At 40.3% G+C, this 25592-nt stretch overlaps 1 protein-coding gene across 1 annotated transcript in view; it reads right to left on the bottom strand.

The window, feature by feature from the left end:
- The window catches only part of dmd (dystrophin), a 1392820-nt gene that overhangs the window by 1100619 nt on the left and 266609 nt on the right, over positions 1-25592 (bottom strand). Inside the window, exon 3 of the mRNA XM_034174291.1 lies at positions 2784-2876. The gene's annotated coding sequence lies outside the window, so the exon portion shown is untranslated. The remainder of the gene's footprint in view (positions 1-2783; positions 2877-25592) is intronic.

The raw sequence follows: 25592 nt of genomic DNA, 5'->3' as shown, positions 1-25592 counted from the left end.
CTGCTCTTCAAAATAGGACAAAAGTGTCTTCAGCAACACCACCAGAGTTCAAAGCTGCAGAAGAGACCTTCATCTGGTCCCGAGAATCCAGCAGAACATCACCTGCTTCTAAATAAAAGGCTCTTTCAACAGCAACTATTTTATTATTTTTAAAAAAGCTTTCATTTTATATTTTAACAATAAATGAACAGATCATTAAAAATGTCCACGAAATCAAAGTCAAAAGACATTTGCACAAGTAGAAGCTCTCCACTTATTGCGCTCAAATTCATATTTTAGAAATGACTCTGTCCTGATAACATTAAAGGCAATTACATATTTTGGTGAAATTACAAGTTGAAATGACTATATATATATAAAAAAAACATCATGAGGTTTATGTCACAGAAATCCTACTTTACAATCACACTGCAGTCATTGTTAAATTATTTCCTGTTGCATTTAAAATAAACATTTGTATTTATTTACAGTGTCTTTCTGGTTGAAATTAGATATAAATAATCTACCAGACTTAAAAAAATGTACAAATTTCCATGTTATTTTGTCTAAAAATAAATGTCCTTATGTTAAACAAGAAATTGTCTAATCTGAAATAAGTGGTTTTAATTTACAGATGAAAGATTTCTAAAGAACCATTTATTGATTTATATAGCTATTTTAATTCCAAGTGTTCTAAACTTTTTTTTTTAACAGTAATCAGAAATTCTGAGGTAACAAACAACAACAAAAAACATTTCAAAGGATTTTTCTTCAGAAAACTGCTCCATAAATGAGCAGTCCTGTGACACGTATGTTCTGCACAGATCAGTGGTTTCTACACCGATCAGTTTTGTAGAGATCAGTGGTTTCTGCTGCTAGTCTTCCGTGTTTTGGCCCGACGCATCATTCCTATTGGACAACGCAAAGGTACGTCACAGCTCTGAGCATTGAAAGTTGGATTGGATTGAACTTTGACCGCGTCAGTCTGCCGACAAGCAGCAATGCGCGCTCCCATCAGAAGCGTAATTTTAGCTTGGCTTTTGAAGCGACGCATCTGACGCATCTAAAAAGCAACGTGTATCATTGAAATGAATGCTTTTTAGACCGATTTTTGATGCATTTGACGCATCTGATGTATTCAGTGTGAAAGGCTCAATAGTCTTGATGTGGTGGTACAATTTTAAATCTATTTTCATGTAGAACCATCACTTTATTATTTCAGCAGTGGAGTCTGACCCTTATGAGGGATGAAACTACATTAAAAGCACTCACTCTTCCCCCATTTCCTGGCTTTAGCAGCTCCTTCAATCTAACTGTTTACACCAGGGATATTCATCTCATTCCAGAAAGGGCCCAGAGGGTGCAGGTTTTCTTTGCAACCACCCACTCCACCAGCTGATTTCGCTGATGAACTAATTCCATCTGCTCAAAGTGATGTTAAACAGTGAAATCACTTTGAGCAGATGGAATCAGTTCATCAGTGAAATGACCTGGTGAAGTGGGTGGTTGCAAAGAAAACCTGCACCCTCTCTGCCCTTTCTGGAAGGAGTTGAATACCCCTGGTTTACACAGTTGTCAATTACAGATGTACTTCTGTGTCTATCTGATTGTGGGACTGCAATGTCGGATGACCAAAGATCCTCCTCAAAAAAGAAAAGTTCCTTGGTATCATCTTATCCAAGTGTGCTGATTTGACACCGTTAACATAATAGGCAGGGCATGCAACCTTATTTGATACTTTTGGGGCTTTATTTATGCTACTTTGTTGTCCTCGTGATGATGCACTGATTTCCACAGAACCAGACTTTGAAATTAGAATTTATTAGGATTTATAACTATTAATTGAATCCGGTGTGGCACACTTGAGCCCATAGTATGAAAAATGGTCATAGAAATTTAATGTTCACATAAATATTCTTGCATGAGGCCCAATGTAGTAAAGTTGTTTGTTTTTTTGTTTTTTTTTGGTAGTTCCTCTTTTTTCCAATGATATTATTTATTTCATATTGTCATTGCAATTACATATGTTGTGTGATAGTGTTAATTTATGCTAATGCATGTTAATTTAATTTTAGTCAGCATTTTAGAACAATGCCGAAGTGTCGTCATCATCTCATTTTTGTCATGAAAATAATGGTCGTTAACAATTATATTTCATCTCATCTGATGAAATTAACACTATTGTATGACACAAAAGGTGTTGATGGGACATATTTCCATGGTTACAACTTATCAAGTGTCACTTAAGTGGCCATCTAAGGATGGTAGATGCTCCCAAAGAGTCTCCCATAGCGTCTACTTAGTACACTGAACGGAAGACTGTTGCCCTGATTGACTGATCTATCGTGCGCCCGACCTCTGTCTGGAATATCACCATGTGTCAGTCTGCTGAACAAACCACTGCTATTTACCGTCTGGGTGAATAAAACCAGGTTTACCTTTGTACATTGTGGTTCTCTGCATTGGGGTCCTTAATCTAGCCTGCCGCATGGAGAAGACCAATCATTGTTCATGCTTTATATAAATACACAATAGCATATCTGATAAGTTCTAAAGAGCACCCTGTCAGTTCTCTGGTAGTATAAGCATTGTATTCAAACCAACGAACAGGACCCCCTTTTCACCGTATTACACGTTTCATAAATGTATTTTGATTTTCGTTTTTACTGCACTAAAAATGCCAAAAAGAGGCATTTTCATCTATATAATTTAAATACAAATCATCACATGCATCCATACAAATTACATTTATTATAACTGTAGGTTTTACATTTGCATTTGACTAAGTGTGTCTTAATTTATACCAGTTCATGTCCTATCAGCCCCTCCAGCAGCTCCAGCAGACGTCGTCCATCACACAGGTCTGAGAACAGATCGTCCACGGGTGGTTTTCCTGTCTGAAACACAAAGATAAACAATCCACTGAGTTACTGAGCTGATTCCACCAAATATTAACTACAAGGAACAATTAAAGAATCGGTTGAAAAATGTTTGTCAACTTTTTTGATATTGACTAATCAATTAAAAAGTTATTACAAAAATAAAGTCAAATTCTGATGTGTTCTATCTTCCAACTACATAAGATTTTTTTTCTCCCTTCCCATTTTATTTGATAGAAACTAGTTTCCCCAGTGTTAGAAATCAATGATGAAGTTGTTTCTAATACACTAAAGCTACTGTAGGTGGGCTGGTTCTGAAATGGTTTTGATAAACAAAAAATAATGGCTATTTAAATTGTTTAAGAATAATTATTTTTAAATATTTTTTTAAATATTAAACTTGGTAAACTCAAAATTACAAAGTATTGCCAAGTATAGTTCTTTAATTTTGAGTCAAGATGATCTAATTACACTTCATATAAGACACAATCACCTGATTAATAAAATTTTAGAAGGATATATGTAAGGATGAGTCAAGATGGTATTTTACTATTTTCTCATATTACATGCAAAATTAAATGACTAACATAAGATGAAGGTTTTCTGGATGTTACCAGCTTTCTGTGTATGGGGCAAACAACTTGTTAATGACTGGCATCCTTAAGGGCCCCTTCACACATAGCACGAATAAGTAAGAATCAGGGCAAATCACGACGAAACAGCCCACAGCAAAACATCGAGCTGACGTCAGGATAGACACATGGTCGGGCAAGCATGAACAATCCTGTGCTGACGGTTTCATGCACGCTCGTGAACCACATCGTGCAGCTGCTGTGGAAAAAATAATACATGCTACCTGAGGGATTCGAACCTGCAATTTACAAAAGCTCTGACTGACTTACAGAAACTTTACCACTGCGCGACCATCGCTGCCCTATAAAAGGTGTGTAAAATGCTTGAATTCAAGAAGGAGATGAATGTATTTAAAAAAAAAAACATACACCATAAAAAACACTGCATTTTATTGAATCCCTCTTATAGAGCAAACAATACAAGTATGAACCGTCTGTTTCTCTGTAGATGACTCATAGTCACAGACGTACAGTTATGAAATTACATGAATGAAGCAGTTCCCTCTTGTCCATATTTGCTGGCCCGGCGTGTCCAGCTGGCCCTGGGCATGTGTTCAGCCCTACACACATGCCCTGTGGACAGCGCACCGCAGGACAGACACCACGTCATGTGGAAGAGAGCTCACGTGGGTGACGTGACATTCAGATCGCCCCGTACGTGTTATGATATGTTGGTCCGTTTCACCTGGGACAGTCTGTCAATGTGCGCCGTGCACTCGCTCGCTTCAGCCCATCGCAACAGCGATATATGTTTTGATGTATGTCCACGTGAGGACAGCAAGCAGACACACGTGTGTCACAGTGGACATTTGTTAGGTCATGTCCGTCAAAACCTGGCATGTGTTCCCCAGCTGGGACATCCAGAACCAGAGCTCTCAAAAGCTGCTGCTGTTGGTGAACATGCTCCCTGTCAGTTCAGCACACAGACCAACGTGTCACTCTGCTTCTGGGTTATGTGATTAGGGATGGGTATTGATAAGATTTTATCGATATCAATACCATTATCGATTCCACTTATTGATCTGATTCCTTATTGATTCCCTTATCGATACCGCTTGTGAATTTTTTGTGCACTAAAAGTAGGCCTTACAGGTTTTCTATGTCAGTGGGTCAAAGAGCTTTTTCTTATCGTGCACCCGCTCTGTGGAACGGTCTTCCTGCGACCGTGAGGCAGTTGGAGTCCGTGGACATTTTTAAGTCAAGACTTAAAGTCTATTTAAGTTTCTTCTATTTAAGTAAGCTTCTGGGGAAAACATGGTCTTGTTAGGAGAGACGGCATCCATCCCACTTTGGATGGAGCAGCTCTCATTTCTAGAATTCTGGCCAATTTTCTTAAATCCTCCAAACTGTGACTATCCAGGGTTGGGACCAGGAAGCAGAGTTGTAGTCTTACACACCTCTCTGCAGCTTCTCTCCCCCTGCCATCCCCTCATTACCCCATCCCCGTAGAGACGGTGCCTGCTCCCAGACCACCAATAACCAGTAAAAATCTATTTAAGCAAAAATTCAAAAAGAAAAAATAATATAGCACCTTCAACTGCACCACAGACTAAAACAGTTAAATGTGGTCTATTAAACATTAGGTCTCTCTCTTCTAAGTCCCTGTTAGTAAATGATATAATAATTGATCAACATATTGATTTATTCCGCCTTACAGAAACCTGGTTACAGCAGGATGAATATGTTAGTTTAAATGAGTCAACACCCCCGAGTCACACAAACTGCCAGAATGCTCGTAGCATGGGCCGAGGCGGAGGATTAGCAGCAATCTTCCATTCCAGCTTATTAATTAATCAAAAACCCAGACAGACCTTTAATTCATTTGAAAGCTTGACTCTTAGTCTTGTCCATCCAAATTGGAAGTCCCAAAACCCAGTTTTATTTGTTATTATCTATCGTCCACCTGGTCGTTACTGTGAGTTTCTCTGTGAATTTTCAGACCTTTGGTCTGACTTAGTGCTTAGCTCAGATAAGATAATTATAGTGGGCGATTTTAACATCCACACAGGTGCTGAGAATGACAGCCTCAACACTGCATTTAATCTATTATTAGACTCAACTGGCTTTGCTCAAAATGTAAATGAGTCCACCCACCACTTTAATCATATCTTAGATCTTGTTCTGACTTATGGTATGGAAATTGAAGACTTAACAGTATTCCCTGAAAACTCCCTTCTGTCTGATCATTTCTTAATAACATTTACATTTACTCTGATGGACTACCCAGCAGTGGGGAATAAGTTTCATTACACTAGAAGTCTTTCAGAAAGTGCTGTAACTAGGTTTAAGGATATGATTCCTTCTTTATGTTCCCTAATGCCATATACCAACACAGTGCAGAGTAGCTACCTAAACTCTGTAAGTGAGATAGAGTATCTCGTCAATAGTTTTACATCCTCATTGAAGACAACTTTGGATGCTGTAGCTCCTCTGAAAAAGAGAGCTTTAAATCAGAAGTGCCTGACTCCGTGGTATAACTCACAAACTCGCAGCTTAAAGCAGATAACCCGTAAGTTGGAGAGAAAATGGTGTCTCACTAATTTAGAAGATCTTCACTTAGCCTGGAAAAAGAGTCTGTTGCTCTATAAAAAAGCCCTCCGTAAAGCTAGGACATCTTACTACTCATCACTAATTGAAGAAAATAAGAACAACCCCAGGTTTCTTTTCAGCACTGTAGCCAGGCTGACAAAGAGTCAGAGCTCTATTGAGCCGAGTATTCCTTTAACTTTAACTAGTAATGACTTCATGACTTTCTTTGCTAATAAAATTTTAACTATTAGAGAAAAAATTACTCATAACCATCCCAAAGACATATCGTTATCTTTTGCTGCTTTCAGTGATGCCGGTATTTGGTTAGACTCTTTCTCTCAGATTGTTCTGTCTGAGTTATTTTCATTAGTTACTTCCTCCAAACCATCAACATGTCTATTAGACCCCATTCCTACCAGGCTGCTCAAGGAAGCCCTACCATTAATTAATGCTTCGATCTTAAATATGATCAATCTATCTTTATTAGTTGGCTATGTACCACAGGCTTTTAAGGTGGCAGTAATTAAACCATTACTTAAAAAGCCATCACTTGACCCAGCTATCTTAGCTAATTATAGGCCAATCTCCAACCTTCCTTTTCTCTCAAAAATTCTTGAAAGGGTAGTGTAAAACTGCTAACTGATCATCTGCAGAGGAATGGTCTATTTGAAGAGTTTCAGTCAGGTTTTAGAATTGATCATAGTACAGAAACAGCATTAGTGAAGGTTACAAATGATCTTCTTATGGCCTCAGACAGTGTACTCATCTCTGTGCTTGTTCTGTTAGACCTCAGTGCTGCTTCTGATACTGTTGACCATAAAATTTTATTACAGAGATTAGAGCATGCCATAGGTATTAAAGACACCTCGCTGCGGTGGTTTGAATCATATTTATCTAATAGATGACAATTTGTTCATGTAAATGTGGAATTTTCTTCACAGGCTAAGGTTAATTATGGAGTTCCACAAGGTTCTGTGCTAGGACCAATTTTATTCACTTTATACATGTTTCCCTTAGGCAGTATTATTAGACGGCACTGCTTAAATTTTCATTGTTACGCAGATGATACCCAGCTTTATCTATCCATGAAGCCAAAGGACACACACCAATTAGCTAAACTGCAGGATTGTCTTACAGACATAAAGACATGGATGACCTCTAATTTCCTGCTTTTAAACTCAGATAAAACTGAAGTTATTGTACTTGGCCCCACAAATCTTAGAAACATGGTGTCTAACCAGATCCTTACTCTGGATGGCATTCCCCTGACCTCTAGTAATACTGTGAGAAATCTTGGAGTCATTTTTGATCAGGATATGTCATTCAATGCACATATTAAACAAATATGTAGGACTGCTTTTTTGCATTTGCGCAATATCTCTAAAATTAGAAAGGTCTTGTCTCAGAGTGATGCTGAAAAACTAATTCATGCATTTATTTCCTCTAGGCTGGACTATTGTAATTCATTATTATCAGGTTGTCCTAAAAGTTCCCTGAAAAGCCTTCAGTTAATTCAAAATGCTGCAGCTAGAGTGCTAACAGGGACTAGAAGGATAGAGCATATCTCACCCATATTGGCCTCTCTTCATTGGCTTCCTATTAATTCTAGAATATAATTTAAAATTCTTCTTCTTACTTATAAGGTTTTGAATAATCAGGTCCCATCTTATCTTAGGGACCTCATAGTACCATATCACCCCAATAGAGCGCTTCACTCTCAGACTGCAGGCTTACTTGTAGTTCCTAGGGTTTGTAAGAGTAGAATGGGAGGCAGAGCCTTCAGCTTTCCGGCTCCTCTCCTGCGGAACCAGCTCCCAATTCAGATCAGGGAGACAGACACCCTCTCTACTTTTAAGATTAGGCTTAAAACTTTCCTTTTTGATAAAGCTTATAGTTAGGGCTGGATCAGGTGACCCTGAACCATCCCTTAGTTATGCTGCTATAGACTTAGACTGCTGGGGGGTTCCCATGATGCACTGAGTGTTTCTTTCTCTTTTTGCTCTGTATGCACCACTCTGCATTTAATCATTAGTGATTGACCTCTGCTCCTCTCCACAGCATGTCTTTTTCCTGGTTCTCTCCCTCAGCCCCAACCAGTCCCAGCAGAAGACTGCCCCTCCCTGAGCCTGGTTCTGCTGGAGGTTTCTTCCTGTTAAAAGGGAGTTTTTCCTTCTCACTGTTGCCAAGTGCTTGCTCATAGGGGGTCGTTTTGACCGTTGGGGTTTTTCCGTAATTATTGTATGGCCTTGCCTTACAATATAAAGCGCCTTGGGGCAACTGTTTGTTGTGATTTGGCGCTATATAAATAAAATTGATTTGATTTGACTTATTTTTATTCTCTTTCTTATGAATAGTTTTAAGTTTTTTCTGTTTTATTCTTTTACTTCTGTTTTTAATTATGTATTTGAATTTTTTTAATTTTATTTATTTATTTTAATTTTTATGTTGAACTGTTCTACATGAGGCACCTTGAGACAGCATTTATTGTGATTTGGCACTTTATAAGCCAATTACATTGAAATTGAATTGAAATTGAACAACATTTTATTGAGTCTTAAAGTAAATAAATATGAAATTGGTCACTGGATCCTTAAACTTTGGACATAATAAACTCTATATGGTGGATCCTTGATCTCTGAACATAAACAGAAATAAAGAAAATCTGTAGTTATTGTCAAAAGCATTTCCTTTCAGACATTATTGGCATGAATGTCTTTCCATACATCTGAGCTGAGCTCTTGCAGCTGGCTGTGCTGCACGTCAAGATCTAATTCATAAAGAATGCAGGATGTCTCATTTTGGGAGGAAAAAAACATTTTAGTCGATTGTAGTTTCTTGTCTGTATTACAACGTTTGTAAGAGGTGTCATTTTATTTAAAGCGGCAATTCGTTTTGAAGTTATTAATTCTGACCGGACTCTGTCTCAGCAGAGAGCCACATTTGGAGCTTTGCCAACGGAATGGAGGACGACTCTCGTTTCTTGACTGCAACAAAACAAGAGTCCCAGTTAGTGAGTTTAATCCAAACAAAAGTGACTCAATATTTTAATGGCTTTGACAGGGGTTAAGAAGCGGACTTGCCGTTTCTGAAGAGCAGCAAATCAAACCAACTAGCTAGTGGATCGAAGCATTGCTTCATTGGTTCACGCTTGAAAGTAGTGTCACGCTGCAGAAACGGTTGATTACAGAGCCGCTGCAGGGTATGTAATCAACGTAGAGGAATGAGCATTTTCCCGACAAACACCCTCAAAACAACGGCCGCTGTGAAGGACCGATAAGGGAATCGTTAAGCAAAAAGGCTATTGATGTCGGTGGATCGAATATTTCTTAACGATACTCAAAAAGAACCGGTTCTCGATACCCAACCCTATATGTGATCATTTTCTTTTAGTTATTTGTTATGTAATTGAGTATGTAGGTAGTGCAGTACTTATTAATATACCTCTCCTGGCTGTGGTCTGTTTGACACGTGCACTGAGTCGTCATCCAGCTGTCAGTGTGCTGTGATCAGCTGACAGGCAGCTTGCTGTACTGTGTGCATTCTGATGTGGCTGTCCGGCCCAGCATGTGATTATGTCTGTACATACATATAAGCAATTTATGTAACTGCATTTATGCAACAATTTATGCAACTCCCCCCCCCCCCCCCCCCCCCCGCACACCACATGTGTAGAGGGAGTGGGGGAGCGAAACACACATACTCCATGTGTTTTGGAGGGGGGAGAGGTGGGACGGTGCGACACATGTTCACACATGCCCCACGTGTGCGTTGCTGTTTTGCAACACCACGAGACACTTAAACAGCCAGCTTGAAAGTGATCATCTGCTCACTATTTTCTTGCCGACAGCGCGAATCGCCACATATTTTTTTAAGTGCCAAGGGAGCAGTGAACAATATATACCAAATGGTCTATGCATTTTGTTATTGATATGGTAAACAGTGCTATTTCAGAGAAAGCAACAGAGTTATTCAGTAACATTCACATGCAAACTAGTGGAGCAATCCTGATAGTTACACACTCTTTGTATGAGAATGTGAGATTGTCATCAGAGGCTCTCTGTGTGCTCCTGCTTTCACTGATCGCTGTGCATAATGGCACAGGGCACACTGAGAATGTACTAATAGTATGTACTCACTGGAGCACCCAGGGGGCTATTCAAACGGGCCAACTAGTAATATATCACTCCTGAAAATGATCTTTGGCTTTTCACGTGAGTTAAATCTGCCCTACGATTGGATTTTGGAAAACCATGTGACGGTGAACCAATTCTGATTGGACACTCACATTGCGCACGTCATCACACAGCTTCTATGAGGAGTACAAAGACGGCCGATGGCTGGCTTGAAAGTCTGCAGAGTTAAAGTTTCAGCAAAAAAAGTAAGTTTCTATCTCGTATCATTCAAAAGTTATTTATAATCTAGTAAAGCTTGGTCTTAGCCGTCGTATACGACGGCGTCAGCCCCAGAGGGTTAATATGATTTTGTGTTTTGTTTGAATTGCTCATCAAATTGCAACCAAACATCTATTGCATCTTGATTGTGTCATTTCATCTCCACTGTGGTCATATAAAGATGACAAATGGCAAGAATTGTGCTACTATTCAAATATTTATGAACCTAACTGGATGCCATAGAATTATGTTTCAAAAACACATTAAGTAATACAGAAAACGCTGCTTTGACTGTCTGACTGACTCTCCCTGAATGCTCCATCTATTATTTTTTTCAATCTATGAGTCAACATACACAAAACCAGAATAGATTAAAAACAGCCACAACCACTGCAGATTGCAACCACTGACTAGGTCAATCTACTTGTTCCACATGAAGGTCAAATATTCAAATCCCATCCAGAAATACTGCCCTTTTCATTGTGAAGAATGTAGAGGAACATCTCTAGAGTAATCACAGTGTAGCTCTGCGTTAAATGTGAAGATAGCTGTAAACCCCGAGAGGCTGTACCTCATCACCGCGGACATGTCTCCGATTTCAAGGCAGTGGTTTCTTCGCATTGGATACTGCTGCAGGCTGACTACAGCGTCTTTCGGTGCCTTAGCAGCCGTCAAAGGAAAAAGTAGAAAGTGGTATGCAATCATGCAGTGTAAGAAAAAAAAAGATAGTTTTCTTACTGTTTATAAGAAAAATAGCTGGTAGCTACATTAAAGCATGTCTACATTACAACAGAATTACAATACAGCAACTGAGTTGGTGTTTGATTCCAGTGATAGTCCTCTCCAGCACTGTTTATAAGGGTATATATAAAAGACAAACAAGTACACCCAGCACACATTTAATATCACTTGTGTCACAACTGAGAATCAGCACAGATTTAGTGTGACAAGTGTCAGAAGTCAGAACTTTCCCTGAAAGCACAACACTTGAGTTTCAGTGGTAATTCCAACTTGTAAGTCCACTTAAACTGGGGTCAGACATGCCAGAGAGTGGCGGGCACAGTTCAGCTAATCAGCTCAGCTAATTAACAACGATCACTTTTTAATTTGTGGATTAGCTTTTCAGCAAACTATGAAACCCAGTGGCCCCATTAGCTAACACTGCATTTAGTTCCCCTAACTTTAATAAGCTAACATTGTTTTTAAGAAAGTTTAGCAGTTAATAATGTTTGAAAACCCAAAAATGTTTTGTTTTTTTTTCCCCCTGTTGGAGTTTATACACTAATCCAATCACCAAAACTGACACATTGCACAAGGAAACAAGCATTGCCTTGAGGAGATGGAAGAGCCGGAGCTCAAGTTGGGTATTGACTCAGTCGCACATCCAGGCACTCTGTCTGTGAGCTCTTAGCAATGTGCTTTGCAACGCCAGCTGGTGTGTAAACAGTCAGTAACGGAGTTACTGAAGTTGATGCGAGTTTTTCATTTTCACCACTTTTAGTTTTTCTTTTTTCTAATGCCTCAGCAATGCGAGGCAGTGGGTTGTACCAACAAAGCCAGAAAGAAAATTAAAATCCATCATGTCACACCAAGAGGATTATGCGTCACATCGATCATGCAGTTGTAGACTCATCTGATTAATGCTACAGAATCCTGTTCTGAAATCATATTCTGGTATTGCAGACAGACAGTCTGTGGATAAGTAATGCATCACAGCAAAGTGTACTCTTAAAATTTTGGTGCAAAGCAAATGTTTCCGATATACTGTATTTCTCGGTGGTTCACATATTGCAATACAGATCTGACAAAACATTTTCACATTTTGCTGTATTGTATTTACTTAGTTTTCAATTCAGTTTATTTTATTTATATAGCGCCAAATCACGACAAAGCTGTGCCTTTTTATTAATGCCAGCCCAGTCTCACACTATTAGATCATGATACCATCACAAAATGTAGCAGATTTTCCTGATGGGGTTGTCGAGCCCTAATCCGGTTCCTAAAACTAATCCTAACTGTAAAGGTAACCCAAATGTGACACAGCGGGTCTGCAAAACCCCTTCCTGTTCATGATCTATTATTTCATGATACCATAAAGAAATTAGTTTGTGGTACCCTCATGAAAATCTACTACATTTCATGACTGTATCACAAACTAATAGATTAAATCACTTGTCGTGATGACATCGAGAAATACCAGGAGATAAGGTTGACTAATGTAGGTTTGATCGTTATTAGCCACGTTACTCAAAAACTGCTCTACCAATTCTTCAAAAACTTGCAGAAATTTGAAGTGGATGAAGCTACTAACCTGCCTCAAGTACTAAACACATTTCTAGTTAAAACCGTAATGCAACAGAATGCTTTTTTTTTCAAAGCAAGGAAAGCCCAAAACAGCTCGAATCATGTTTGCGTCTTCATTATTACTAAGAGAGACACAGTAGAGCAATGAGTTGGAGGCGTTTAGCATTCTGGTCATAGTGGCCATTGCATTCACTACAAGGCAGTGCTTGTGAGTGTCAGTGTGGAATTTAAAATCCCAGTTTCTGTTGAAAGCAGATAAAGCAATATACAAATGCTAAAAAAAAAAAAAATCACAGTTCTCACTGTCTCAGAAGCAGCAAGTGATTTCACACTTACTTGTTAGCAGATGCAAAGAACAAGCTGTCCTTCACGTCACCCCAAAACTACATTCACAGTGTTTTGATGAATCAAGATAAAGAAAACAATACCCAATCCTTACATGTTTGACAAAGATTCATGCAAATTAATACTTTGTTTTTCAATGTTGCCACAATATGTGATTCTGTATGGCCTTTGAACAGTTCTGTCCAAAATTGAACCACTTTATCTTTGACGAACACACAACCCTTTCATCATGCTTATTCCACATTCACTCCAAACTATTTGAGTTAAAGAGCTATGGCCTTAAGTTTGACCTTTCAAGGTCAATAAAGATCAAAAGGTCCAGCTATCCTTCCTGGCACAACTTCAAATGTAAATAGAGATTGAACCACGGGTGACATTGAACCAGAGAGTGTCCCGCCTTTCAAAATTCAAGATTCAAGCAACTTTATTTACCTAAAAGGACAATTCATTCTTCATACCCGATTACCTCAGACAAAAATATAGCAGTTAATCAATTATTACTAGTTACTAATTATTACTAGTTATTAATTACTAGTTGAATGTAATAATGGCACATATCAGAGTTAAATGATGCAATGGAGACACGCACATCCAAAACACGTAAAAAGGCATGCAGGACCAAGAAAAAACAAAGCCTAAAACAAGCCTACCCAACTATGCAGACTGAGAATCAAATTTCCATACCGTATCGGTCGCGGCCCGGGTTAACAACGTCCGCCACCGGTGCTGTTGCCCAACAAGGTGCCGGTGGAAATTGGGCTACTGCTGGGCAAAGAAGACGAAGAAGAAGAGGAGAACATTTCCACAAACAGCGGGAGACGAAGAAAACTAGAAGGGTGGAAATGAGAGTGGGGACTTTGAATGTTGCCCACCCGGAAGCGAACATTTGCAAACATCAAACAAATGTTCATAGAATGTTTGTTTACTGTTCACCAAGTTTGTGAACGTTCATGTAATGTTTGTGACGTTTGTCTAATGTTTGCATGGAGGCGAAAATTTGTGAACATCAACTGAACATTCATAGAATGTTCATTTAATGTTCAGCAAGTTTGCGAACATTCATATAATGTTTGTGATGTTTGTCTAATGTTTGCATAGAAGCAAACATTAGACAAACATGTAAGGAAACATTTGCAAAAATCAATCAAATGTTTATAGAATGTATGATTAATGTTCAGTGCGTTTGCGAACATTCACATAATGTTCATGGTGTATGTGCAAAGCTTGCCTCTAAATAAAATATATATATTCTAAAATTTTGTAAAATTTCATATACAGCTAGGAAAACAATAAATATCATTTTGCCTACAGAAAGTTAATGTTGGACTCCATTTAAATCATGTATGCAAACATAGGTAGAATGAACAGGAAATAATTTAAGCACTCTACCATGGTAACCAATAATTTGTCGATTTATGATTTATTCAGGCCTATACTGAATATAGAATTTCAAGATTACTGTGATAAACTGACAGAAAACATGTCTTGGGCAACTTGCATAAACATGCAATCTGTTGAAATATTAATTTTTGCAAAATAATTTAAGTCACTAGATTGTCAGCTACCAAAAATATATATTTTTTTATGGAAACAGATTGCAATGCCAGCTTATTATAAGTCTTGTTATAAGTATAAATTTTATAAAAGCATAATGTCTAACATTTTTGTAAATAAGGAAAATATATAAAGGTATTAAAAATTGATTTACAAAATAATGTTTCCAACATGCATGAGCAGGAAACACTGACATTTAAATAAAACAGCTCATAGACAAATAATATTTTTTACAGGTCATAAGCGAACATTTGCGAGCAAATGTTCATAGAAGGTTTGCTTATTGTTCAGCAAGTTTGAGAGCGTTCATGTAATGTTCGCGATGTTTGTGTGATGTTTGCATGGAAGCGAACATTTGCAAACGTACGTATCAAACGTTCATAGAGTGTTTGGTTGCCATAGCGGAGCGTTTTTTTGTTTTTTTTTTGTTGGCTGTGTTTTCATTTGGTTGCGTCATGATATAGCAGAGCCTTGATATGTGGTGATTTGCAGCGCATTTTTTGTTGTGTTTATATTTGGTTGTGTGGTGCAGAGATGTTTTTTTTTTCTTTTTGTTGCATTTTTGTACGGCACCTCACTGCACAACTCAGGATTCTCTGGTCACAACAGCCTTAGGGTATGCAGAGGTAAAGTGCAGCCTTTATGTTTGGTTGTGTAATTTGCTGGGTGCTTTTTTTGTATTTTATTTTTTTATTGTGTTTATATGATCGTTACGTTTGGAAGCGAACATTTGCATGTATCAAACATTGAATGTTTGTCTATTTATTTGCCTTAATTTGCAGAGAATTTTTTGTGTGTTTGTTGGTTGTGTCATGGTAATTTGCAGAGCATTTTTGTGTTTATATTTGGCTGTATTAATTTGTCGAGCGGTTTTTTTTTTTCTTCTTTTTTGTGTGTAATCAAGAAGTTTGTTGGTCGCACGCGACTCCCCGCAAGCCCAATACCTTTAAAATCGCGCGTGATTTGCGCGAGATTTGAGACCTGAACGGCACATGAGTACGGCCTTCGTTTCCCATCGCCATTTTGCGGTTTGGGAGCTTGGAGAGAGGTGCGCCGAATTTGTGAATTAAAATCTATCGCCATCAGGTAAGAAATATCTATTGCAATGCTTTCAAACATACTGCAAAAATTATCGGAACGTCGTGGTTATACGCTGGTCTCCATATTATACTTATTGTCGTTTTTACGTTATAACTGTGATGTTTTCTTTTTGAACTGATCTGATTGCGTCTTTCCACTGATTTACCGTCTTTAATTTCTTAAGAAACACACTTTGGACTTACATAACAATGAAAAAGCATGTATATGTTATGCTCACGACATAGCTGACCTGTCTAAAAGTTTGGATAGAGGTCTGTATTTAGCAACAACTTGTTTATCTGATCAATCCACGGCCTGGATGGCTTGGCACAAATCTTAATTATTATCGTCTCCAAAACAACATTAAACCATTGCCGCGAGTCATGCAGTTCGTGGCTTGTTAATAAATAAATTTGAAGTTCGAATAATACTTGACATTTTACATTTATTATGCTGGAACGAAAAAAAAAAAACGCAGTAGGCCTGAAAAAATCCCCAGATCGAGGCCTTCAATTCCAATTCGCCCTATTGACGTATCCCATAATCCCTTGCGTGCCAGAGAGTCGCTGCAGTCAAACATATAGAGAATCCACATGATGACAATTGTAAATGAATGTTATACTACAAAAATGTAATTTTTTTTCTGCTTTTCATTACATTAATAAGAGACTGCTGCATGATACCCTGAAAACTTGCTAAGACAATTATAATGTATACTGAGGCCATCTTACAAAAACAAAAGCTAAACAATTAAATAGAAGTAATTATTTGGAGTCAGTCTGGTTCACTCTGCTCCATTTTGTTACATTTTACCCCATTTCGTGATTATCAGTCTCCATTTCATATTTTAGTATGGCCCAGACAGAATACCTGATGGTAGGGTGTAGGACCAGCTATAAAGACAGGGGATACAGAACTTCCAATGCATTCTAAACAAGAATAATAGACAAATATGACATTTATGTTGTAATGTTTGTAATATCAAAGTTCTTTTTTGCATGTTTCTGTCAAAATCTAAGTTAATATAATGTTGCACATTAATTGTTTTGTCTTTTTCAATATATTTTTGCATTAAAAAACAAAAAAAAATATAACCCCAATTGTTTTATTTCAACAGAGCTGAACTTGTATTAATCGAGGAAAATGGACATCTGGGACACTGGTCACGTGATCTGAAGCGCACCCTAGTCACCATTTTAAAGTAAGTGAAAACAAAGGAAACCCCTTTGTCCTTTGTAGCATTTTGAGTGGTTCTGATCCAGTAAATGTGCTCGCTATATATATATATATATATATATATATATATATATATATATATATATATATATATATATATATATATATATATATATATATATCTACAACTCGGAGCAGAATTTAAATTTGAAAAGAGACCTTTAGATGTCTCTTTTGCGTAATATTGTTTTTATATGCCCATGTGAGTATTTTATCATTTACATGCTTTATTTATTATTTATTTATCCTTCCTCTCAATGTACATAACTTTTTATAACCAGAATTAAAATTTATATGCTGTCTGTTACTAGGCATTCAGGAAATTGAAGTTCAAATAACATGTTAGTGCACAGAAAGAGACTTTGTGAAAATAAGTTTGATTCAGTTGTGTTTTTGCATTGCCACAACTGTTTTATATTTTTGTGTGAATATTTAATTATTGATTGTAACTTTCATTACTGCCATAGGTTTTGCATGTGTAATTACTTCAAATTGTTTGTTTGCCCTTTACAAATGCGACCAATAATAATAATTTTTTGGGTTATTGTTTATTTTTCTTTTCAAAAGTAACCATGCCTGCTGTCATAAGAGCTGCCACATCAGTGATTCCATCCGACCAACCGGTTGAGCCTGAGCCAAACGCCATGATGGCAGTTCAGTCACACCAACAGCCCGATCAGTCTAAATCGGAAAGTAGTAGTGAATCCACAGGTTTGTATTTTGTTTAAATGAGATTGTACAGCGACTTACTTTTAATATTGAGTGTTTATTTTCTTTTGGCATAGAAACATCAGCTAGTCTTGACTGAGAACTGACACCTTCTGAACATGTGCCGGCAGTTGTGTGAAGACGCATGTCCTGCAGACAGCATCTGTTGACAAATTCTCTAAAGGATGCTCAAGATCAGGGGTGGGCAACTTGTTCCAGAAAGGGCCAAAAGGGTGCAGGTTTTCTTTGCAGCCACTGACTCCACCAGGTGATTTCATTGATTAATATCACTTTGAGCAGATTTAATCAGTGAAATCACCTGGTGGAGTCAGTGGCTGCAAAGAAAACCTGCACCCTAATGGCCCATTCTGGTCAACAAGTTGCCTACCCCTGCTCTAGAGTCTACAAGTTTTCATATAATGTACACTGAAAAAATTTGTATAGGTGTAATAAGTCTGGGGTGATAATACAGAGGTTTAGTGATTATGCATCTTGCACATTCTCTTGTCTAGCCAGTTAGTGGTTGTGTTTCCATATGTTTGTAATTTTCTTGGAAATGGTGATTATATATATGTCACTGCTTTTGTTTTTTGAAGCTTTGTCATCTGCAAGAAGACCTGCGGCTGAGCTTACGGCACGTCGTCATTTGGCAAGTGTTTCTGCTGCAGATGCACAGCTGTCTGAGATTCCTCGTGTTGAGTTGACGCCAACAGAAGGACTTGGCAGCATCATGCAGATGCTGGGCATATTGATGGTATGTTTAATTTACTCAAGTTTTACCTTTTTATATTATACAATTACAAAGGGAGCTGTGGTGGCCTAGCACTAATGCACTGGTCCCTGTGTCACAGTTTGAACTGTCCCCTTTTGTGTACTGCGCATGTGTCATTTCGGACAGTCAGCAGCAAATTAACAGAACATTGCCTTGTTTCTGCTTTAAACTGACTTTAGAATAAGAACAAGGTGAAAATCTGTGAATCACTGCTGGCGGTCTGAAATGACGTATGCAAAAGGAGACCGCTTTTTAACAACACTGAGTTCAAAGCTCATGTTGTGCTGTATGCGAACTAGGAGACTATGAAACACTGTGCACTCGGCACACCCTAACCCTTTTCCAGCTTGACTGTGTGTGTGTGTGTGTGTGTGTGTGTGTGTGTGTGTGTGTGTGTGTGTGTGTGTGTGTGTGTGTGTGTGTGTGTGTGTGTGTGAGCACTTCGTGGAGTAACACCGCTCTGCTTCACGTTGTGGTGTTTTAGACTCCGCCTCGTGCGTTCAAACTGTATAATGCATGGCTTCAAGTTGTTTAATCCTTATACCATGGTCCCACACAGTGAACTAACACACAAATACTTATTTAAGTTAACAGAACTTGATTAAAAATGCGTAAGTATTTGGGACTAGTTTATGCCAGTCTCAAGATATTTTCATCCTTGCCAACCGTTATCATCTTCTTTCCCGTCTTCAATCTTGTCCAGGTCGTCGGATGTTAAATCTTTATGCCGTTGCTTTTGCTGTTCTTCTTGTTTTAGTGCAGTAGATAACTGAAACAATCTTTCAAATGGTGATACAAGCACCAAATTTGGGACATGTATTCTTTAGACATTATTCTTTTGAGAAACCAGACTATCCACTTGATTGTTCAGTAGGCGGCCAAGTAGGGGTCAATGAAGAATTACAGAGGTCAAGATTTACAAATGCTCCAATCATATTGAAAAGTATACCATATTCATCTGATCATACAGATACCAAAAAGGTATCACTTAGTCTATCTTTGATTAACGTTATGGTGTGAAAACAGCATAAATGGTAACAAAGGTCAACCTCAGTTTGTACAGGGGGCCAAAATTAAAGTTGCTCCATCACTATTCACGTTTACCACTATTTATTGTTTATCACTATTTACCAAAATTGGAGCTTGGAACTTTTGCCTCCCGTACAAACTGAAATTAAGCTTTGTCACCGTTTTTGCTATTTTTGACCCATAACTTCGGAACATTCAGTCAAAGATAGTCCAAACTATATCTTTTGGAATCTTTATGGTTGGACGAATAATGTGGTATAGTTTTCAATATGATTGCAGCATCTTTTAATTTTGATCCCTGTGTAATTCTCATTGACCCCTACCTGACTGCCTATTGAAAAATCGAGTGGATACTCTGCTTTTTCAAAAGAGTAATGTCTAAGGACTATTTGTGTTGAATTTGGTGCTTGTATCACCATTTGAAAGATTCCCCTGTAAATATTCTCAAATCTGCTGCACTATTTGCTCTCCTCCTCTTCCCATTCCTCAAACATTTAATTTAGGCCAAAAATATTAAAATTCACTTGGAAATCCATGTTTTATCACGTTTCTGTTATTCACCTGTCAAAACACAGCTGATCTGTGCCAAATGATTTGTGCGTTGCTGTGGTGCCGACCACAACGGAGTGATATTACACTGACTTAACTTGCTGAACTATGTGTGCGTATTCACAAAAATAATGCACGCCAGTTAGACATGTAATTCTCACTGACCATGGTGTGTGTGTGTGTGTGTGTATATATATATATATATATATATACATACACACACACACACACAAAACTGTATACTCTCTCTAGGGCAAAAAAAAAGTGACCTGTCCCAACTAAAAACTGATTTTGTTGTAGATTGGGGGGGGGGGGGGGGTGTCAATGGGAACTTCTGTATTAAGGTAGCAATATTTGTGTGCACATTTTATGTTCCAGGAGAAGCACAAAGTGTCCGTTCCTGAACATACCAGGAGAGGGAACTTGAACTTGATGATGAGGATGCTACTGAGATGATTGTTAGAAGAATGTCCAGCTCTAATCCGGAAATGTGAGCTACAACAAATTACAAGCAGTGCCTGGAAGTCTTGGGCCTTCCTGTAAAGTCACTTGAAGAAGTGAGTTAATACATTTTACATTTGTCTATCCTCTTCACTTAACAAAATTTTGTTTTATTTTTTTTAGAGTATATTATGAAACAACATGCTGTATTTATGGCATATACCACTTCTGAGTTTTCTCCATTGTGGTAGCTGATAACTACATAACTTGAGAAAATTCTGCAACCAGTATAAACAGCTTGATAAAAATATAGGGCCTGTACAATAGGTTGTTGGGTTGAGAATACCAATTCTGACCATGCTGCTGAAATTGTATAGTATCTTAATAGTAAAATGTGTCTCATTTCTTATGAATAACAATGGCAATTTTCAATTTGCAGCTGAAGAGTGCCAATGAGAAACTTGATGGTGAGGACAAGGGAGCCAGGCGCCGAAGGAATGCCCTCATCAACACTTTGACTGCATATGCCCCTGGAATTGGACATGGAAAGAATACTATAACCAGCATTGTCAGGGACTGCTTGTATGCTATAGCCCCAGTTTATCTCTGGCAGTGCTTCAGCAGTCAGGGAAAGTCGGGAACTGCCAAAGGCAGCCTTGCCAGGGATCTTCCACAAATTTATAGGGTTGTCATGGCAGCTGTAATAGCTATTACATCAATGGACAGCAACACTATAATTTCTACGATTAGTACCGTAATACAAAGCTGTCCCAACAGAGCAGAATCAAGGAAGTATAGACAGGACCATCCTGAACTTTTTCCTGACCAGAAAAAAGGAGAATAAAACAACTGAGGACACCATAATCCACCCAGCCATTGCCATCAGCTCTGTCAATGGTAGGCTTCTCTCCTCTGATGAGTACTCCGAGGAGGACATTCCGGCCTCATCTCCAGAGTGCTCTACCAGACAACAGCCTCTTTTTCCATTAATGAATCTTCAGAAGACACGTGGAGTTCTGTCTGCAGCCGGGGTGTCGTCTTCTGAATCTGAAGAGGTACTGGAGGTGTTATATGGCTGGGGGGGCCTGGCTGCCTTTTTGTTTCTGTCCTTTGCTTCTCCTTCCAGGTGGTTTGCATCTGGAACTGAGTGGCTGTGTTGCTGAGTTTATCAGGACCTCACCCTGATCACCTGAGGCTGATCACCTGCGGCTCATCAGGACTCACAGCTGTGGTGCATCTCCATGGATTGGAACATGGTGGCATTTAAGACTGGAGTGCACAGTGTGTATTTGCCAGGGACTCGACCTTGTGACCAGACGGGTGAGATCGTCATCTCGGGAGCCATCTCATCATCAATGGATGCAGAGAACGTCCAGGTTTGATGCACGGTCTGTGAAAGAGGAGGGAGTGAGGTCTCACGCTCGTCAGCACACTTCCTGAGGTACGTTAGATTTTGTGACTAACATTTATACAGTCAGTAAATGTGGTGTCCCTCACACCTTTATGATATTGAGCTGTATGTTAGTCATGTATCGACTTCCACTGCAGTGGAGTTTTGTGAACTGGATGTTCCATGCCTGCAGGTTGGGAAGTTGATTAGTAATCAAGCCAGGAAGTGTTTGCTGTTTGTACACCTTTAAGTGTTCTCTCTGTGTGTAGAGTGTGGACTCACATAATGGTTCCTTCTTTCACAGACTCGGTTTGTTGCGGCCACCTGGGGGGTGTCGGCGGGGTCCTTGAGTCCGAACAGCTTCTGGCTCCGGACCGTTAGCGCTGCTGGGAGCGCACCACGCCAGACCGCACTTTGTTTTTTATGTATCACTGTTATGTATTAAATTCAGTTAGCCTTTGTACCGTGCTCTGCTTATTTCATACTGGGTCTTTCAAACGCTGGTCGGTTCTCCGAGCTGCGTCCGACACATAACAGTAGTCTCTGGCCAAACATCACGGACCCAGCGGTAGCAGAGACGGTAATGCGCCGGGAAGGCGGCAGCAGACGTTCAGTAGTTATCCGGATCAGTTGCGGGTGCTCTCCGCCCGGATGGTGCATGTTTGAGTCCCATTACTGAATACTGATTTGTGCTCTCTTGCAGCCGTGTACCTGTGTTGTGCCTTATCCGTGGGTCGTGGTGGAGTGTGACTGGCGACGGCTTCGTGTCGCACTTCGACCGGATAAGAGGTTTAGACGGGAGCTGCAAGAGTGTGTCTGTAATGGGTGAACGCGCGCGGCGGAGCTCTGTCACACGGGTCGCGGTGCTTCCCGTGTGACAGTTGTAGCCCCGTTTCCCCGGATGAAGATAACTACTGCGTCTGTTGTCAGCTCCGGTGTTATTTAGTTGAATCACATTTTTGGTTGTGTGTTGCTCACAGCTGCGCACAAGTGAGCGGCTCGTTTGTTTTCTCTGTCACCAAAGAGGGTTTTTTATTTTTAGCACTCTGGCTCCCTCTTGTGGTGACTGAGTCACATTACCGTCAAGCTCTTAAGTTGGAACAGGTGTGTTCTATTTGTTTGAGCTTGACGGTATAAAACACTTATTTGTTTTGTGTTAGTTCATTTTGTGTGGGTGTTTTTTGAGTTGGTTTTTGTGTGGGATTTTTTTTTTTTTACACTATTAGTGTCTGGGGTTGTGACCCTGCAGTTCTGTTCAAAGATAACAAAAAAAAAAAAAAAACAGAACGGGGACCCAAGCAACTGTATATTACTCTGGTAGTCTTTCTTTTTATTTCTTTCAGTTTAGCCTCCCAGGGTTTGATGGGACGGTCCCCTGGGGGGTCATGGGGGGGTAATTGGGTTGTTTTTTTTGTTTTGTTTTTTGTTGTGCCCTCTCTTCTCCTCTGACTCCAGCCGTGTGAGCCGTAGTGTCGGCGTTCCTGGAGTGGTGCAGTTTGGTTATGCTGGGCGTTTCCCAGGTAACCTCTGCACCTGGGGGGGGGGGGGGGGTGTGTTTTCTTTTTGTTCCCTCTCTTCTCCTCTGACTCCAGCCGTGTGAGCCGTAGTGTCGGCGTTGCTGGAGTGGTGCAGTTTGGTTATGCTGGGCGTTTCCCAGGTAACCTCTGCACCTGGGGGGGGGGGGGGGGGTTCTTTTTGTTCCCTCTCTTCTCCTCTGGCTCCAGCCGTGTGAGCCGTAGTGTCGGCGTTGCTGGAGTGGTGCAGTTAGGTTATGCTGGGCGTTTCCCAGGTAACCTCTGCACCTGGGGGGGGGGGGGGGTTTCTCCTTTTGTTTTTCCCCCCAGTTTCCGCCCTCAGGGTTTGACTGTGGTGTCCTCTGGGGGGGAAAGGGCTGTGGGTCCATCTAGCCATAGACGGCCGGGGCTGGGTCCGTTGGTCCTGAGGGGAGGCGTCTCCTGGGGTTGACGAGTGGTCCTCTGGGAGGCGCTGGGAGTCCCCGTGGGTGACGTTGGATCCCAGAGGGACCTCGGCTGTGGTTATTACCCCTGGAGCTGGCGGGAAGTCCTCTGGGGGGTGTTGGTCCCTACATGTCGTTTGGGGGTGTTAGCATTTTTATTTGCAAGCTTCAGTTTGGGTTTTTCTTTTTTCCCCTTCCCGGGGTTTGATGGAACGGTCCTCTGGGGAGGGGGGGGGGTGTTAGCATTTTTATTTGTTAGTTTAAGTTTGGGTTGTTTTTCTTTTCTCCCCTTCCCGGGGTTTGATGGAATGGGCCTCTGGGGAGGGGGGGGGGGGGGGGTGTTAGCATTTTTATTTGTTAGTTTAAGTTTGGGTTGTTTTTCTTTTCTCCCCTTCCCGGGGTTTGATGGAATGGGCCTCTGGGGGGGGGGGGGTGTTTTGGTTGTTTGTGTTTGTCTTTTTGGTTTTATGACTAACCAGACTGTGAACACAGTTGGACAAAGACTGACCGCACAGGTTTAAGAACTCCTGGCCACACCTGTGCTAAGTGACTGACGGAAACAAAGGCAAAGATGCAGCCAGAGGAGAGGACATCCATCATTCTGTTGGTCGACGAATGCAGATGCGGTCTCCAGCCATGGTCCCTGGAGGGGGGTGTTTCTCCTGGGCCAGGTTTGTGTGGTCGCCGGGAGGCTTCCCGTGAGGGTGGGGTACTGTTATATGGCTGGGGGGGCCTGGCTGCCTTTTTGTTTCTGTCCTTTGCTTCTCCTTCCAGGTGGTTTGCATCTGGAACTGAGTGGCTGTGTTGCTGAGTTTATCAGGACCTCACCCTGATCACCTGAGGCTGATCACCTGCGGCTCATCAGGACTCACAGCTGTGGTGCATCTCCATGGATTGGAACATGGTGGCATTTAAGACTGGAGTGCACAGTGTGTATTTGCCAGGGACTCGACCTTGTGACCAGACGGGTGAGATCGTCGTCTCGGGAGCCATCTCATCATCAATGGATGCAGAGAACGTCCAGGTTTGATGCACGGTCTGTGAAAGAGGAGGGAGTGAGGTCTCACGCTCGTCAGCACACTTCCTGAGGTACGTTAGATTTTGTGACTAACATTTATACAGTCAGTAAATGTGGTGTCCCTCACACCTTTATGATATTGAGCTGTATGTTAGTCATGTATCGACTTCCACTGCAGTGGAGTTTTGTGAACTGGATGTTCCATGCCTGCAGGTTGGGAAGTTGATTAGTAATCAAGCCAGGAAGTGTTTGCTGTTTGTACACCTTTAAGTGTTCTCTCTGTGTGTAGAGTGTGGACTCACATAATGGTTCCTTCTTTCACAGACTCGGTTTGTTGCGGCCACCTGGGGGGTGTCGGCGGGGTCCTTGAGTCCGAACAGCTTCTGGCTCCGGACCGTTAGCGCTGCTGGGAGCGCACCACGCCAGACCGCACTTTGTTTTTTATGTATCACTGTTATGTATTAAATTCAGTTAGCCTTTGTACCGTGCTCTGCTTATTTCATACTGGGTCTTTCAAACGCTGGTCGGTTCTCCGAGCTGCGTCCGACACATAACAGGAGGTGGATTATTTAGATGACTGTGATGACAGCCAATCAGAGTAGAGATGCACCATGACATCAGGTCATGGCAGAATCCACTTCCAAATTGCAGGGTGTCAGATCAGTGCCAAAACCACATAAAAAAAAAAAAACACCATAGTGCCATACGTTACCATTTCCCTTGGTCGAGGAGCAGTTTCCTCACATGGAGATACACCTTTGTTTTGTTTTTTTTCTTTCAGACTCCGTTAAAATGTGGT

The sequence above is a fragment of the Thalassophryne amazonica genome, chromosome 1 (genome assembly GCF_902500255.1).
Source record: "Thalassophryne amazonica chromosome 1, fThaAma1.1, whole genome shotgun sequence".
In the NCBI taxonomy this organism is placed as follows: Eukaryota; Metazoa; Chordata; class Actinopteri; order Batrachoidiformes; family Batrachoididae; genus Thalassophryne; species Thalassophryne amazonica.
Note: the sequence above shows the minus strand (reverse complement) of the source record. Positions and strands in the feature narration are given on the sequence as shown.